The sequence below is a fragment of the Ochotona princeps genome, chromosome 9 (genome assembly GCF_030435755.1).
Source record: "Ochotona princeps isolate mOchPri1 chromosome 9, mOchPri1.hap1, whole genome shotgun sequence".
In the NCBI taxonomy this organism is placed as follows: Eukaryota; Metazoa; Chordata; class Mammalia; order Lagomorpha; family Ochotonidae; genus Ochotona; species Ochotona princeps.
Genome location: NC_080840.1, coordinates 50,110,379 through 50,127,839, shown reverse-complemented (window position 1 = coordinate 50,127,839; position 17,461 = coordinate 50,110,379). Strand labels below are relative to the sequence as shown.

The following is a 17,461-nucleotide window of genomic DNA, read 5'->3' as shown; positions in this document are numbered from 1 at the left end:
TGGTGTCCCTATGGAGTCAGATTTCAGAACAGACCATGTCTGGCACCTGAATTCATATATAACAAATATGTAAGCTATTATGTGTCTCACTGAAATCATTCCTTTAAGCCACTTCACACAAATTATCATAGTACAGAGAACTTTAGTGAGGTGAGTCCAAAACAAATCAAAAATTAAAATTCAAATCAATTTTTAAAACGCAACCCCAAACAAAATAAGCCTATATATTAATCATAAATATTTACAAGCCTATGACCAGCTGTGGTCATTGACAAAGTGTGTGTGTGTGTTTGGGATAAGTTACAAGTTATAAAATCTTTGAAGTGAATAGATTTTATTTGCAAATTATATGCAGATAAAACAAGAACACAATTTTTGAATTTTCAAAACAGATCTCACAAATCTCCATTACATCAGATCTGCAGGCAAAGTTTCTAAACACAATAAAGCGCTTTCAGCCTGACTTACACCAGCACCTGAGCTATAAATTACTGCACAGGCTATTATATTACTAAGCTAGTCTGTCCTCCTGCAAGGTTACTGTTAAAGTATTGTCCCACCAATCAAGCCAAGGTTTAACGTGAGAATCGTGTGTGCTAGAGCAGGTTGTTAAAACGTATATTCAGGTATCAGCAGCCTGCTTGGCATTATCATCACAGGCACAGCCGGAGCTTTTCTGGTGTCTGTGAAGACCTCATTGCCTGCCTTTTGTTCTATGTATCACTTTCATTAGGGAGCCTACAGCCATATTTCCCAGGTGTGTTGCCTGTGCAAAGGGCATTCATTCTACCAGTGCCCAGGCGTTAAAGATAAAAGACCCAAATTACAGTCAGACCTGTGTTCATGGATAAATGAGGCAGGGAGAAGATGATTCCACTGTGCTTTCTGGGTAATCCTACAATTAATTCCTGGGATGCTGCTATAGAAGTTTTAGCCAAGAAATAGATCCTTGTGTTTCTTTGCCTTCAGAGACAATAAGCAGCCCCGTAAATGTGATGCCACTTTCTGCATACATAAAACTCCTTTAAAATGTTGATTTCCCAAGACAATACAGCAGTGATGTTATTTAGAAATAAATCACTGTGGTGGATATTATGGGAATGGATGATCCACCACACAGAAACATCCACAATGGTAAATAAATAACAAAAGCCAGTATGTTCTAAAAGCTCACTATAATGCTGTGTTCTGAATTTTTGTATTTATTAAACCATTTGCCCTCATTCAAATACTATCAGCTCCCATTTTACAGAAAAAGACACTGAGATGCAGCACAGCATGATTATGTAAGAAAAAAAAGCCACAATAACAGTGAGTGGTAAAGCTGTGATTCAAAATGTAGGTCATCACACTCTATACCCTGAATCTCTAGCTTTGATTCTGTCAAGTTAATGCATCTCCCTGCTTTATGAAGATAAAATCCTATGTGCTATAAGGATGTTAACTATATTCTCTTCTAATAAACCACTTACATCCCGCATCCCTCCTTGATAGGTTATTGTCCCAGAATCTGTAATATGATAGCCCAATGGGAAAGTTTTAGTATTTGAAAATTGTATTTTTGTTTTGAAAGACAGTGAGAAAAGGAGAGAAAGGAATGTTCTTTCCACTGGTTTGCTCCCAAATGAACACACAACAATGACAGGGCCAGGCACCAGAAGCTGTGAACTCAGTCTGGGTCTTCCATATGAGTGACAGAGTCACATGTACCTGAGCCATCAATGTTGCTTTCCCAGGGTGCTTTAGCAGGAAGCTAGAGTCAGGAGTAGTGTCAGATTTCTACACAGGCACTCAGTGTAGGATGTGTGTCTCCCAAGCGGCCTTAGTGTTTCACTAAGTCAAACACCTGTGCTCACCCTGATATGTTAGAAAATCTGTTCAACATGTGAGAAGGGTGAAAGAACACCAATCTGGCAATTCAGAATTCAGAATAAAGGGTGAAAAAATGGAAGAAAGTTTTTTTTCTTAAATGTTGACTAAAAATTGACGTAAAGGTGTTGAAATCTCTGCTTGTTTGTTATGACCACACACTGGAGAAATAACACTCTGAAATAAATGGCGCTGGCAAAACTATGCAAACATATATGGAAAAACAATGCTCTATGTCCACTTGCTATTGCATATAATGAAAAACTCAAGGGGAAGTTCTTATGGCACAGCAGGTTAAGCTATCAAGATGCCAGTATCCCAATTTGAGTTCTGGCTGCTCCACTTCAGTCATGCTCCCTGTTAATGTGCCTGGACAAGCAGTGAAAAATTATCCAGGACCAGGACCTTCATCATCCATGTGAGAGACCCAGATGGAGTTCTTAGCTCCTGCCTTAACCCTGGGCCAACTCACGTTGATGCTACCAATTGGGGCAAAAGCCAGCAGATGGAAGATCTCCTCTCTTCTAAGTCTCTCATTCTCTCTGTAGTCTGCTTCTCAAACACTAAAAAAAATATGCATAGAAGCATAAATTTTTAAGCATAAACTCAAAATGGATTAAAACTATGAAATTTATAGAACCATTGTCCTGGTTTGATCAGTGCACAATTTATACATATACTGAAATGTCATATGGCAGCCTATAATTAAGTATAATTATTATTGCTCAAAATATTTTTTACAAACTATAGTAAATAAAGATTGTTTGGAAAGGACTGTGGATTGAGCAACTTACTCAACAGAAATGTTGTCTACAAGTCTGGAGGCCAGAAGTCCAAAGTCAATGTGAGACAGAATTAGGTGCTTTGGAGAGCTGTGAGCAGAGATCCTGTTCCTGGTCTCTCTCTCCTTGACCAGTGCTGTTCGTGTCTTTTCCCATCACCTTTCCTCTGTGTATGCCTCTGTTGCCTAATTTCCTCTCTGTGTAAAGGTACCATATATGCTGCAATAAACTCCTCCAGGATGATTTCCTTTCAATTTTATTACTTCTGTAAAGAGTCTGTCTCCAAATAAGGTGATATTATCAGGTTACCAAGGTCAAATGACAAGATATGAACATGACAGGAATAAAACTCAAATCATAACAAGAACTACTACTAAGTGTTAAACTGGGATTCTATTTTAAATTATCTGAGGTCTGTTCAATGCTGTACTGCAGTTAGAGATTTTAACTTCCGACACCTATTTCTGAGGCACTCAGTAATCCACATGAAGATATACATCATAGAATTTGCACTAAGCACTAGCAAAACTATAAAGACATACAGTGGGATCCAAGAACGATCTTGACAACCTCTTAACAGGAGGTCATATGCACACAGCAGAAGGAGACCCTGGAGTGGAACAGGAGGACAGGAGGAAGCTTGTATTCTAACCCCAGACACTCCCGATACCTCACCAAGGACTATCAGTATGGGCACCAAGGACTATATCCCAACTGCAAATATCACAGGGAATTGGAGTGCCCACGTGTGCTGAGATCTCTGAGGTCAACCATTTCCTATTGGATCTCCCACATGGGATGGAAGAAGCCCAGATCTTTCCTTACAGAATCTAATGTCATCGGAACAACAGCCAGGAGCCCTGAGCAGTCCTCAGAAACAGAACAGTAAACTTCTATCGGGACTTGGGAGAGGAGCTTTTTCTGGTCCTTACTTAGTTCCAACTTTGGCTCCCCACCCTCTCTTGCAATGACCATCAGGGTCGCTCCAGAGACCGAAAAATTAGATCAGATAGACAGAGACCAATAAGGAAAGTTTGGAACAGACAGGAAACCGTCAGCTTGGACTCACATATAACTTACTAGGTAGGACACAAAGATGAATTACTCCTCACTAAGGTATTGAAGATTTCTCTGCATACCCCTGCTAAAATTGTTCTGTTCCTCAATCGTTAACATACGGCTTGTTAGAGTTATAACCCTGTTTGGATTATCCTAAAATTCATCAAGTTCAATAAAAATTACGCTTGAATACTATAAGCTGCTAAATATAAAAATAGACACAAGACAGTTGAACAGTACCCTATAACCATTTTAAGGTTCATAGCAGCTTGCTGTATATACACTAAAATTGAGATATCAATGAAGTAGTTCCAGGATGTGGTTAGGAACCTGCATTTTCTAACATATTGGTCACTCAGTACCATGTTAATTAACTTCATGATATTGTAAATTTCCATGCTTCTTCCTGCTGTTGAAGTTGTGTAGTGGCTTTTCTTTAGAGGGGATGATATTCTGCCTGCTTTGCTTTCAGACCAAGTATAGTCTCCCAATGAAACTGTTGAATTTATCTGGACAATAAGATGCTGGACTCTCTGCATGGCCTATGCCCACAATGAAGGAATCATGACTTCCCATGAACTGTACTACTGTAACAATATGGAAGAATTCAATGTGGGGGCATTGGGGTATCCCAGAGCCTGTAAAACTGTGTCATAAAATGAAATTAAAAAAAAAAAAGACATCTAGACCACATTGTTTCTCAAGTATTTACTGTGACAGCCCCTCTCCTTCCACTGTAGACAACACATGTTGCTTTTCTTTAGGGAGCTGACTTGTCCCCTGTATGTATTTTAGTGTGTTGCAAATTTGAGAACCCGCCTTAATATTCAGCTATTATCAAACACCTCTGTCTTTTGAAGCTGAAAGCAACAAATCTCTGATCCCAGATCCTTAGTCAGAACCCTACCACGTAGAGAATCATGAAGCCTGATACTGTGAACACTATTCATAAAAATCAAATATGGCAGCTGAGACATGGAAAACAGACGAAAGAGAACAGCAGGTGGGGAAGCTCAGAAACTCCAGCTCCCCCCAGTCACACTGACTCTGCCTTGGAGGAATGCTGCATTCACTTTCTGCTAATACTGGTTGGAAGTCAATAAATCCTGTCTTATTTTTACATATGTGATTCCACCACAGAATCTACAAGGTACACAGCATCATGATGTGAAAAATAGCTTCAGAAGTAGAATCATAGAATCCTATTTCAGAAACTAGTTTAAGTGTTTGGAAAGGTCATAAACTCCATGTTTTTCATTTGTACCATAATCATTTTGACTCATAATTTCACACAGTAATCCCTAGAGCAAACCAACAAGATGGCTAATTCATTTTAAGGTGAAAACGTGAAAATTAATAAAAGTAAATATGTGGCCTACCATCAAACTGGTATTACTAATGGATACTTTTTTCCATCTCATCATTACAAATACTTTTGATGACAGGAGGCTCAAATGATTCTATGTAATGTTTTAAATAAAACTATATTGCTTTCTCTGGAATAAAAAATAATCAGATCATGTTGCCAAATACAATAAAACAACTGCTGATTACATAAGCATCTTTATTACCTAGCCATATTTTTACATTAATTTTAAGCTTATTTACCAGACTGATGCTTTTAAAATTAGCCATATAACTCATATCTCTGCAAATAAAATCAACAATATTTTTAGGAAAAATAGCATCTTTCTCAACACTGCAAAAAAAACACACACATTTTCTATAAACGCACACTATAAAACTCTCTGGCAAGAAAATTTCTGTCTCTAATATTAGAACGTTTTAAATTATCTAACATATTTATATATATATATATATATATCTTCAAAATTCCCCTTGCCAATGTTATATGACAGAACATGAAAACTGTACAAAATATTGTAAGAATATTTTACTTACTTTAAAGCACCATTATTTTTATTTTTAAGAGATATATAAAAACTGCATCTATTTATGGGGTAGCATATGATATTTCAATGCATTCGCACTTGATGTAAGGTCCAATTAGGGCAGACATATCTCTTCAAACAATTATCATTACATTATGATAAAATAATTCAAAATGCCTTCCTTGAGCATTTTTAGAAAATATATAACACATTATCACTATCTGTATTCACTCTGCTGAACAATGGAATACCAAAACTTTTCAATCCTGAAACTAAGAATCTATTAAATTATTTTTTTCTCCTTGCTGTCTTCTCTTTCTCTCTTTTCACTAACTCCTGATAACTTCCGTAAAACTAACGCTTTTAGATTCCAAAGCACAGGTGAGACCTTGCAGTTTTTGTCCTTCTATGCCTGACGTAGCTCACATATTCCAGACCCTCGCTACTGGCCATCAGGGGCAGAATTTCACCTCTTTTATGGCCAAATACTACCTTTTCATGGATATTTACCACTTTTTATTTATCCTTTTATTGGTGTGTGAATGTGTAGGCTATTATGAATGGTGCTACGGTAAACGTGGCACGTAAATGTCCAACAAATTGCTGTCTTCTTTCTTGGGCACATACAAAATGAAAATCTTGGATCGTATGGTAGGTCTATTTAGTTTTTGAGAAACCGCCACACTGTTTTCCACAATGGGTGTAGTAATTCATATTCCTACCAACAACATGCAAATGTACCTTTATCTGCCTCCTGTAACAAACAAAGGATATGAAAGAAGAGGGATAAACAATGTATTCAATTGCTAAACAGGTCTCTGAGCTGTAGGTGATACAATATATTTTCCCAAAAAATATCTAGATTTAGGAGACTTCTGTGAATCATCTGAGATATTAAATATTGAAATGGGAGTGCAAGGAACTTTCTTCCAGAAATGCAGAAAAAGAAATAATATATTTTCTTCTCTCCAAGTGATTTTTGCCTCATTTTTTTTTCCTAATTTCTCTTTCTTAATTCTACTTTGGGTAGAACAGTAAAAGAAATATGAAGGCAGAAATGAAAACTGTAAGTGTGGGATGTCTGGGCAAGGCTGCACATGTAGCCACCCTATCCACATTAATCCTTTAGTATGTTCTTCTGTAGAATATCTACATATATCCATTTCGATCACAGTTTACACTCTTTTTTCTTCTAATGGATATTAAGATCAATGAACATAGGAACATGAATATGCACATAAAATGCACATAAGATAAGATGAATGAGTTCATTAATATCTACCTTCCAGACCCATAGTAAACAAATTGCTTTTTTAAACAAAGGGTCTACAGTAGTTGATATTGACTACATATTAATGAAGAAAGAGGAACACCTTAGACTATTCACACAGAACACTCAGGAAAACACAAGTATGATGTAAATCAGTAAAAATCTCTTTCAGGAGGACACACACATATAATTCTCTGAAAAATAACGTAGTCATTGAAATTGTGTGCTTGCAATTTGATATTTCAACAGAATTTAAGAAAGTGTTGGTTCATGTAACTTTTCTCTCAAATGGGAGCAACGGAGAAAATAATCATTAAGAACTATTTTATGTAAATGCCCTTCCACCCCAAGCTCTCTAATGCTAAGTAAATTGCTCAAATGGACAATCAGAACACAACTTGATTTTTACTGATAATTACCAAGGTTTGCCTAGATAACGAGGACGTAAAAGGGAACCAAAACAAAAACATAACATACATACATACATACAAAGATAGATAGATACAGGTGAATAGAGACAGATAAAAAGAAACATATATTAATTATAATAAGAGCTATAGTTTTCTAAATTTCAAAAAACACCATTTCTAAGGCTTGTACAATTCCTAAAAGGAGCCATTTAGTGTGGTCTATTCTACCACATCTATCCTTGTGGCACCAAAGAAGTTTGCACTGAGTCATATGACTTTAGGAGCAATGCCCCCTAAGCAATCTACCAGCTCTTCTTTCCAATAACCAAAAATTACCAGAAACAATGGATTTACTGTATGGGTGACAGAAATAGTATTTACATGCATATTAATCTCTTACGCTGTGAACCAATAATGCTGATGTCACATAATAGAGCTATATGATCCAAAACAGAGACCCTCACTAACCAACAATGTTATTTAGAGGAGCAGTCTATCAAATACATGAGCAGAGACTATGGAAATACCACTTTTGATTTTATCATGTATTTGATAGACTGATAGAAAAACAATGGTCACTTTATTATTTTTTTCAGGTAACTATCCCTAATATTCCAGGTGAATACTCACAGTCACAATTTGATTTTTTCAAACATTTCTTTTTAATATCCCTACAAAAATACATAGAAATAGAAAAAAATGAAACTAATTATGCTTGAATAGTATCAAATGTTCCCCATTAAGCAATCAAAGGCAAAGGTAAAATTCTATGAAGAGGGCCCGACACGGTGGCCTAGCAGCTAAAGTCCTTGCCTTGAACGCACCAGGGTCCCACGTGGACTCTAGTGGCCCTGCTTCGGATAGGCGCAGCACCGGCAGTTGTGGCCACTTGGGGAGTGAATCATTGGATGGAAGATCTTCTTCTCTGTATATCTGACTTTGCAATAAAAATAAATAAATCTTTAAAAAAAATTCCATAAAGAAATTGTCACAAACTATTCCACCATGTTAATGAATTTTTTCCCAATTTTTAAACTCTTTTCCAAAAGGGTCACCAGGCTCATTTCCAAATATCCACAACAGTTTGATATGATTAAGCACTTAAGAACACTGGGATGTTTTAGGTAATTATTGGGATTTGAAGGAAGGCTAATTTCTGCTTGTGGATTAAACAGAGACACATTTAAGTTCAAATATCATCTGTATGGAAGTGAATGAATACTCATGGAACTTCTTATGTAACAATACATAAGAAGAAATTAGTAGCAGGTGCCCGCTGGCAGTCTTTGCTATTTTCCTATACTAAAAGCCTTTAGAATCGACAATGTATTATCAACAGTCAGATAAGAAAAGCATCGAGAAAGAGATGTAACAATTGCAGATTTTTATATATACACTACACTAGAATACTAAGTACAAAATTATCTAAATATACAAAAATACCCTTATAGTAAAAACTTTATAAAAGAAAAATTGTTCCTGATTAAAGTTCCAATGAAGCTTTGTATGCTAGATTACTAAAACTGTAGACATGGACAATTGAATATTTTTGGAAAAAACACAACATCTAATCTTATGATTGAAAAAAAGAAACTTCCATAAGCTATTTGTTGAATTATTGCTTGATATTGTACATTACATCTTTATAAATATGAATAAACTTGATTTAAACAGTTGAACAGCAACAATAAATCTAAGGAACATTGTTTTCAATTGTTAAAATTTATTTTAATGTTAACAAACCAATACAATTTATTGACACAATTCTAATAATTTTTCTTTTCTCCTTCCTATCATCATTGTTTTCTGTTTTTCTTTCTAGTTTTTGAAATAGCATGCTTGTAATTTACATTACAATCAAGGGTTTAATTCCCCAACAAATAAAGAGTTTAGAAGATAAGGAGTAAAAAGATCCTAGTTAAGTGGGAATATAGTTTTTCTTTTATGCTAAAAAATATCTTGAGAAGTACATTTTTATAGCACACATGATATGCTGTACATGATTTGAAGCAAAGATTAATGACTTTCAAAGCAAAAAGATGATTATTTTTGCCAATGTAGGTATGTAGGTATGTTCTCAAATTCAGAGTTTAAAAACTCAACATCAAAAGAAGCCTATGTTAAGGTAAATAGATAGCAAACTGCTAATCTAACTAAAATGTTAATACTGTCCATAGATAGCACTTTTGGAAAGAAATGTCCACTGACTATATCCTCATTTCATTTACTTATGATCCTTCTTCTATAGCCCCAATCTCCCACCCAAAAGCAAGCATTCGTGGAAGTAAAAAAATTGAGGTTGGCATTGTGTCATAGTGTGTTAAACTGCTGCTCACATCACCACTATCCCATATGAGCTCTGGTTGGAGTCCTGGATACTTTATTTTCAATCCACCTCCATGCTAATGAGCCTGGGAAAGCAGACATAACGCCTGAAGTACTTGGGCCCCTGCACCAAACTGAATGATTAAATGAAGCTCCTGGCTCCCAGTTCTGAACTTGCACATCCTTGGATATTGTGGAGGTTTGAGCAGTGAACCAATACGGGACCACTTTAAATATCTATACTTATGAGAAAGAGAAAAACAAAACCTAAAGAGAAATCAGAGAAGTTCAAAATATTACCTAGAAAGAAACATGAAGACAGAGAAAAAGATGAAACAAAGGAAGGGTGGATTGGTGGAAAGAAAGAAAAAAAGCAACGTGAGGGAAAGGGAAAGAAGGAAAGAAAGATGAGAAGAAGAAAGGAAAGAAAGAAAGAAGGACAGACATACAAGGGGGAAGAAAGAGAGAGCACACATGGGGGAAGAACAAACTCCCCAAAAAGGAGGCAATAAGCAAGAATCAAAATTCATAACTGTCACTCCCTGAGTCTTTCCAAATGTAAGGAGTGGGGGAGTCTGGTTCTTCACATCATTCCTTCAGTGCTCACTTTGGCAGCACATATACTGAAGTTGGAACAATTACAGAGAAGATGAACATGACCGTGTGCAAGGATGACGTCAGCCCTTTAAAGCAATAAGGTATCGGCATTGAGGGCATCAATCACTTCAGCTAACATAGGGTATTTTATTTCTTTTTTTTAAGATTTATTTATTTTTATTGGAAAGGCAGATATACAGAGAGGAGGAGAGACAGAGAGGAAGATCTTCCCTCCAATGGTTTACTCCCCAAGCGACCACAACAGCTAGAGCTGAGCCAATCCAAAGCCAGGAGCCAGGAGCTTTTTCTGGGTCTCCCACGCAAGTGCAGAGTTCCAAAGCTTTGGGTTGTCCTCGACTGCATTCCCAGGCCACAAGCAGGTAGCTGGATGGAAAGTCGGGCCACCAGGATTAGAACCGGAGCATGTATGGGATCCCGGCACATTCAAAGGGGGGACTTTTGCTACTATGCTATCGTGCCAGGCCCAGGGTATTTTATTTCTATATTCTTACTAATTAATGAGTATTGCTGGGTGCTAAAACTGATGGATTCACTCACTTATTCACTCAACAAATTCCTAATGAATATCTAAAATTTTAGGACCCAAAGAGCAGCATGAACAAAGCAAATCAAGGACCACTATTGTGAGTTTATGGGTTAAGTCACTGTTTCTAGCACCAGCACTCTATATCTGAGTGCTAGTTAAGTCCAGTTTCTTGACAATGTACTTGAAAAAACAATGCTGGGGCCCAGTGTGGTAGCTAATGGCTGAATTCTAGGCAGATGGGTGTGTGTGTGTGTGTGTATGTAAATGGTTTTCTCTTTATATAAAAAGAAAATATTTTGAGCAGAGCATAATGACTCAGTGACTAAATTCTCACATTGGACATACTGGGTTCCCATGTGGGTGCAAATTCATATGCAGACTGCTCCACTTCCCATTTAGCTCGCTACTTGTGTCCTGGGAAAGCAGTAGCGGACAGCCCAAAGTCTTAGGACCCAGCACTCATGTAGGGGACCCAGGAATAAGCTCCAGACTCCTGGCTTTGGATCAACTTATCTCTGGCCACTGCGGCCACTTGGGAAGTGAGCCAGCAGGTGGAAAATCTTTCTATCACTCCTTTGCTTTGTAAATCTGACTTTCCAATAAAGATAAAGAAATCATTTAAAAAAGAAAAGATTAAAAAAGAAAAGAAAAACAAAAATGAAAAACAAAAAGAAAAAAGAATGCTGGTCCAAGGACTTGAGTTCCCGACACATAGGTAAGACACCATGTTGGAGTCCCTGGTTCTTGGATTTGAACAGGCCCAGCCCTGGGAAGGGAACCAGAAGATGGAATCTTTCTCTCTCTCTCTCTCTCTCTCTCTCTCTCTCTCTCTCTCTCGGAACGTTCCCACTTACTACCTCTGTCACTTTGACTTTAAAATTATTTTTACATGAACAACATAATGCATTCTGCTTTGAAAATCAATATTCACGCAGAATACTAGATAGTATTAAACTGTCATGAATATTACAAATACTATGTAAGGTGAAAATACGGGAGCAATACACACCCTTAAATAGGCACATATTCTAGACTGGGTGGCAGTATGATGGTGCTAGAGCTGAATCATTGGAACATGAAAGATTTCCCCAAGAAAGTGCCATCTATCTTAAAACCAGCAAGGCAGATATGATAGAAGGAGAAAAAAAGAAAAGAAAAAGTTCTGTTTGGGTTGAGTGTGGAAAGAAATACATAATCTGGCTCTCCAACTATTAACTAGGGGATTTTTCCCAGCTACTGACAGCTGAACATTGGAGGAATTATTTTCAGTCATTCTTCAAATATTGCCCTAAACCATTTGTATGTGTTTGGTGCTGTTCTGGACAGACAAATGATAGCTAGAAATAAGGTAAGGATATGCAGCCACAACAGACATTCCATCTCTAAAATTAACTGAGATGAAAACATTCTGTTATCATTCATCAGAATCACAACCTCAAATTGGCACAATATCACCCATGAGACAGCCTACTGTAGTGGTTATGTAATGACCTGGGAGCTAGATTACCTTGATCCAAACCTTAACTCAGTCATTCATTGGTTATATGATCAAGACTAAGGTCACTAATGTTCCTGGTATTGTTTCTAATCTGTGAGATAAGAGGAGTAATAATTGTTCCTAACTCATGCAGTGGTTTGAGGTATTAAATGAGTTAATACATGGAAAGTACTCAGAATGGTGCCTGCTACCTTGTCAGCACTCAGTAAAGGTTGCATGTGATTATAGCAAAAATTCCAGTATAATGATACTGAAGTTCAATTCACTCTATGTTACTCTGAATAAATAATGTTCTGTCAGTCTTGGTGCTTTTATATAACCTTAGACAAGTCACTTAAACATCATTAGCCTGAGATTCCCCTTCTACAGAGTGGGGGCAATAATACCAGCCTCATAAGATTGTCTTGAGAGTTAAGTGAATAGCAGATTGAAGGGCCTGTGGGCTGCAAATTGCTGTGCAATTGTTGCTTGTTGTTATTATCTTGCTCTTTCTAACCCTCGTACCCAAATTGGTAAGTGCCTCTCTCCTTAAGAGAACAACAAAGATGAGCACACACACGACGTTGACATAATCTTTCCTGCGCTCCAGATACTACATAATGGATAAGAACGAAGGATCCAAATCGAGCCTGGAAACTTACTTGACATCAATTTGTAAATTCAAAAGCTGATGGAAGTTCAACAGAGAAGAGTATCTAAAGCAATAACCTTTCAGCTCCTACAGCTGATAAATACTGCATTCTGTCTTACATGTATTAGCTTTTGCAGTTTTCTTTCTTCAAGCAGCATTTAAATAATGAGGAAATTAATGCACCAGCTCCTAGTCTATGGGCTACATTGTAAGCATCATCAGGTGTCCTCTACAAGTTGCTATCTTTGCAATTTATTCATAATGTATGTTCCTCTTAAGGTATTAGAAGATCTCTGATATTCTTGGGTTTTTAAAATATTTGTATGAAAGATAAACTAATATTTTTAATTTCATTTTCCATAAACTTCTTGAAATTCTTTTCTATATTCCTTCAATCATAACCATGTATCTGGTATCATCTTAGTCTCTACAGGATTTACAAAACCAACAGGTCCTCAAACTCAAGGGATTGAAACTCCAGTGGAAGAGAGGAACAAAAACAAAAAAGAATTACACTAGTCAGAATACAGAACCTGTGCTAAGAGTAAAAGTGTAAATGAGCAAGTATGGAGGCTCAAAAGTAGTAGTGACTTAATCTGACCTGATTGTTGAAGAGCAGACATTAAAATGGGTTCGACTTCTCAGAGGAAGAGGTGTCTCAGCAGACTTCAAACAGAAAAGAGAATGGGAGAATTCTAAACAGGGGAACAATGTTGAGTAGCTCAGAGACAGGGAAGCATAAGAGAATTGTGATGCAGGATTGGGGGTGCATGAGATGTAAAGGAGGAAGAAAAATAAGACTAAAAGGCAAATCAAGTCCAAACTCAAGAACTATACAGAAACTCATAATAAAAAGTTGGGAAATTATTTCTAAAAAGTTTGAAGCAATTGATAGCATAATACACTGTTAGGTACTTTAAAAGTTAAGCCCTGTAGTGGCTAGCAAAAACCAAGATTCCTTTTTTTTTCCCAAGGCAGTTTTGCAGAGAGAAGGAGAGACAGAGAAAAAAAGCTTCTGTCTGCTGTTCCCCAAAGCTGAGCTGATACAGAGCCAGGAGCTTCTTCCAGGTCTCCCACATGGGTGCAGGGTCCAAAGGCTTTGGACTGTCCTCTACAGCTTTCCCACGCCACAGGCAGGGAGCCGGATGGAAAATGGATCATCTGGGACACCCACGGACGCCCATATGGGATGTTGGCTCAAGCAAGGAGACGATTTCACCACTGACTCATCACACTGAGCCCCAAGATTCATTATATTATAAGGAAGAGTCATCAACAGGAAACAAGATGGTGTGAGCTTCCCACATTACCTGACAGCTGCAGGCAGGTGTGCCCAAACATCACAGAACAGACCCTGCGAGTCTTTGGAGCTGGTGCAAACACATAAAAAAATTCACGCTTCTTACGGAGAACCATCCTGCCACCTAGCAGATATTTAATCATTTGATAACACATTAAAATTGTTTGATTTTTCTTCTATATGTGTGTATTCATATTCCTAATCATCAAAACAGGTCAATAACCACATTAAAGCATATTTTCCCTTTCATTTTGGGTGAAATGCTTGTATAAAATGGAAATAATAAATTTTGAATGCCTTCATCTCCCAGGAGGATGGCCAGTTTTTCCAATGGGTCCCAAGAGAGTAGCCAGCTCTGCTAAACTATTTCTATGGTATTTATTGCACTTCCTCCGCTGAAAGCCACCAGCAGGAAGCTCTGGAACATTCTTTGTTTTCCTGCTTTCTATTCCCATCATTTCCTTCCCGGAGGAACACGGAGTTGGTGAGCAGGATGACAGGCAAGAAACAGATTGCTGAACTGGTTTCTTCAACAGCTGTCCTTCAACAAGGGGGAAGCAAAGGAAACTAAAGCGTCATACAGCTTTTTATAATCCTATGTCACATTCTCTTCAAAAGCAGGCAGAAATTAAGGGTCCCAGTGATTTCACTTGAGTTCAGTTCGATAGCAGATGTTGCATGATCACTGGTGTTCTGAGATTCCTGTTTGAGAGCCTCAGAACGGAGGCTGCCCCGCCTACAAACTGATGTTCTTTTTGAGCCTATCCCATTCATTTTTTTTTTCAAAAGTATATTTTTAATTTGGAACAAAAATTTTGAATTCCATGTATACAATGGTTTTTCAAAATGCTCATGAAAATATGTATTATAAAAAACTGCATAGAAAATGGTAGTTAGGTTTACTAACTGAACATTTTGTATTTCATTGTTACCTAATGAAAGTTGATCTTACCATTCATTTTTAAAATTTGGACAGTTAGATTTGCTTTCGGGTCTGTTTCACAGACCAAGAAACCGTGGTTTTAGAGGATGATCCTGTTAGTGAAAGAATGATGTTGACAATTGCTACTCTTCACCATTCCTTTCCATTGTCTAAGAAATTTTCACAGATCTACAAAAGTAACGAAAGTTTTGTGGTCTTAATTCTCTACAAAATGAACACTTAACATTTATTAAGCAGTTATGATTAGGAATTCAAGAAGACACAAACCAGTATATATTTTTAAGACATTGTATTTCAGAAACTCTTTTTCTAGTTTGAGAAATAAAGTCTAAAACTATTACATTTTGTTTATTTTATATTATATAAAACTATTAAAATTCAGGAACTCAATAACAACATGTCATGATGAAAATACCTGTAGGATCTTCCCCTTAACTTTTCCTAAATACTCAGATTTTTTTAGAGGTCTTGACAGCCTCTCTTGAAATCAACAAGCCTCTCACACAGCAGTTTTCCCCACATAGATTCAAAGATATCATCTCACATAGCAGACTCACCACGATGTTGTGGCTTTAAAGCACCCATTGTCATTCTGTGCCCCAGAACACAGAGGTCAGACCACTAAGTATCATGAGAGGGCTTGTCACTGTCTCACCCCAGCACACATCCAAAGCTTCACTTCTGTGCAAGTCTCCTGTTGCTGCAATAGCAGATGGCAGTCAATTTAGTGACTCCAACACAACAGAAACTTAGCATCTTTCCATCTGTCCTGGAGATCAGGAGCCTGCCATAGGTCTCACTGGATTCCAACCTATGTATCGTCATGACTGCATTCTCTTCAGGTCACTCCAGAGGAGAATTTTTTTTTTTTTTTTTTGCCTTTTCCAGTTTCTAGAAGCTGCCCCTCTCCTCAGCACATGCTCTCCTTCTCTACATGAAAACTCAAAAACCACACTTGAGATTTTCTCATGTTGAATCACTTGGATGCTGCTGCTTCTCCCTCCCTGTTCACATCCAAGAATCCTACAATGAGACTGGATTCATTTGAACATTCCAGAACATTCTGGTAAACTCAAGATCAGCTGATTAGCAACCCTAAATCCCTTATTGTCATCCTCCCCTGAAAATAACACATTCAGTAATTCCATGGAGCAAGATGTGGAATCTCTGAAGGCCATTATGTACACTCGATATTTCCAGGGAACCATTGTGATATCTGTCAATGTTTGCCATCCTTTTCCCTGTGGTTGAAACAAAGACTATCTCAGGGACACATAATTTATTCATAGATCCATGATTTTCTAGGGCATTCCCTTTATCCAAATTCTCTTTTTTTCCTCCTCTTTTTCTTCTTTCTCCCCCTCCTCTTTTTCTTTGTCTTCATTTTGTTTTCTCCAAACACTCTCATGGTTCCCCTATAAGTTATAATCTTGCACTTTTCCAGGTTAGCAGCAGCAATTCATTTACAATCCTTTTCTTTCACTCAACAAGTATTCATTAAACTCCTGCTAATGGAAAGAACCAACTTTATATTGAATAGATAGTGACAAATCAGATAGATAAGATTTGCTCCCTGATAGAGTCTAGTGGATGATAAGGAAATTAAATAAGGGATCACATGGATAAAATGTAAACTAGAAATTGAGATGATGTCATGCGATGCAAGAAAACCATCACCTTGGGCCCGGCGGCGTGGCCTAGCGGCTAAAGTCCTCGCCTTGAAAGCCCCGGGATCCCATATGGGCGCCGGTTCTAATCCCGGCAGCCCCACTTCCCATCCAGCTCCCTGATTGTAGCCTGGGAAAGCAGTTGAGGACGGCCCAATGCATTGGGACCCTGCACCCATGTGGGAGACCCGGAAGAGGTTCCAGGTTCCCGGCTTCGGATAGGCGCGCATCGGCCCGTTGCGGCTCACTTGGGGAGTGAATCATCGGACGGAAGATCTTCCTCTCTGTCTCTCCTCCTCTGTGTATATCTGGCTGTAATAAAATGAATAAATCTTTAAAAAAAAAAAAAAGAAAACCATCACCTTGAAGAGAAGCTGAGAAAAGAGGATTAGAATGGAGATTTCAAGGGATGGCAGTCTGAGCAAAGTGGAGTTTAACAGCAGACCAAAGAAGAATTACCCAAGCAAGGAGAAATAAGTATGATAACCCAAAGGGACAGACGCAGATGTGACTTAGGATCCAAGAGGCTAAGGAAGAAAGGAGACATGGCCAGAAAGTGGCTGAGAGATGAGAAACACTGGTTGATTGTTAAGCTGTGCTTAGATAACTTCAAGAAATTTGCAGTTAGTCTCTGTCTCAGCACAGTAAGTGTCATATTAGTGGTATCAGAA

General features: G+C 37.7%; 1 non-coding gene across 1 annotated transcript; it reads left to right on the top strand.

Annotated features, from left to right (window-relative positions):
• Nucleotides 1–10,206: 10,206 nt before the first annotated feature.
• On the top strand, nucleotides 10,207–10,313 carry LOC118757556 (U6 spliceosomal RNA). The gene has a single exon (XR_004995262.1). It is a non-coding gene; the product is annotated as a U6 spliceosomal RNA (small nuclear RNA).
• The last annotated feature ends 7,148 nt before the right edge of the window (nucleotides 10,314–17,461 follow it).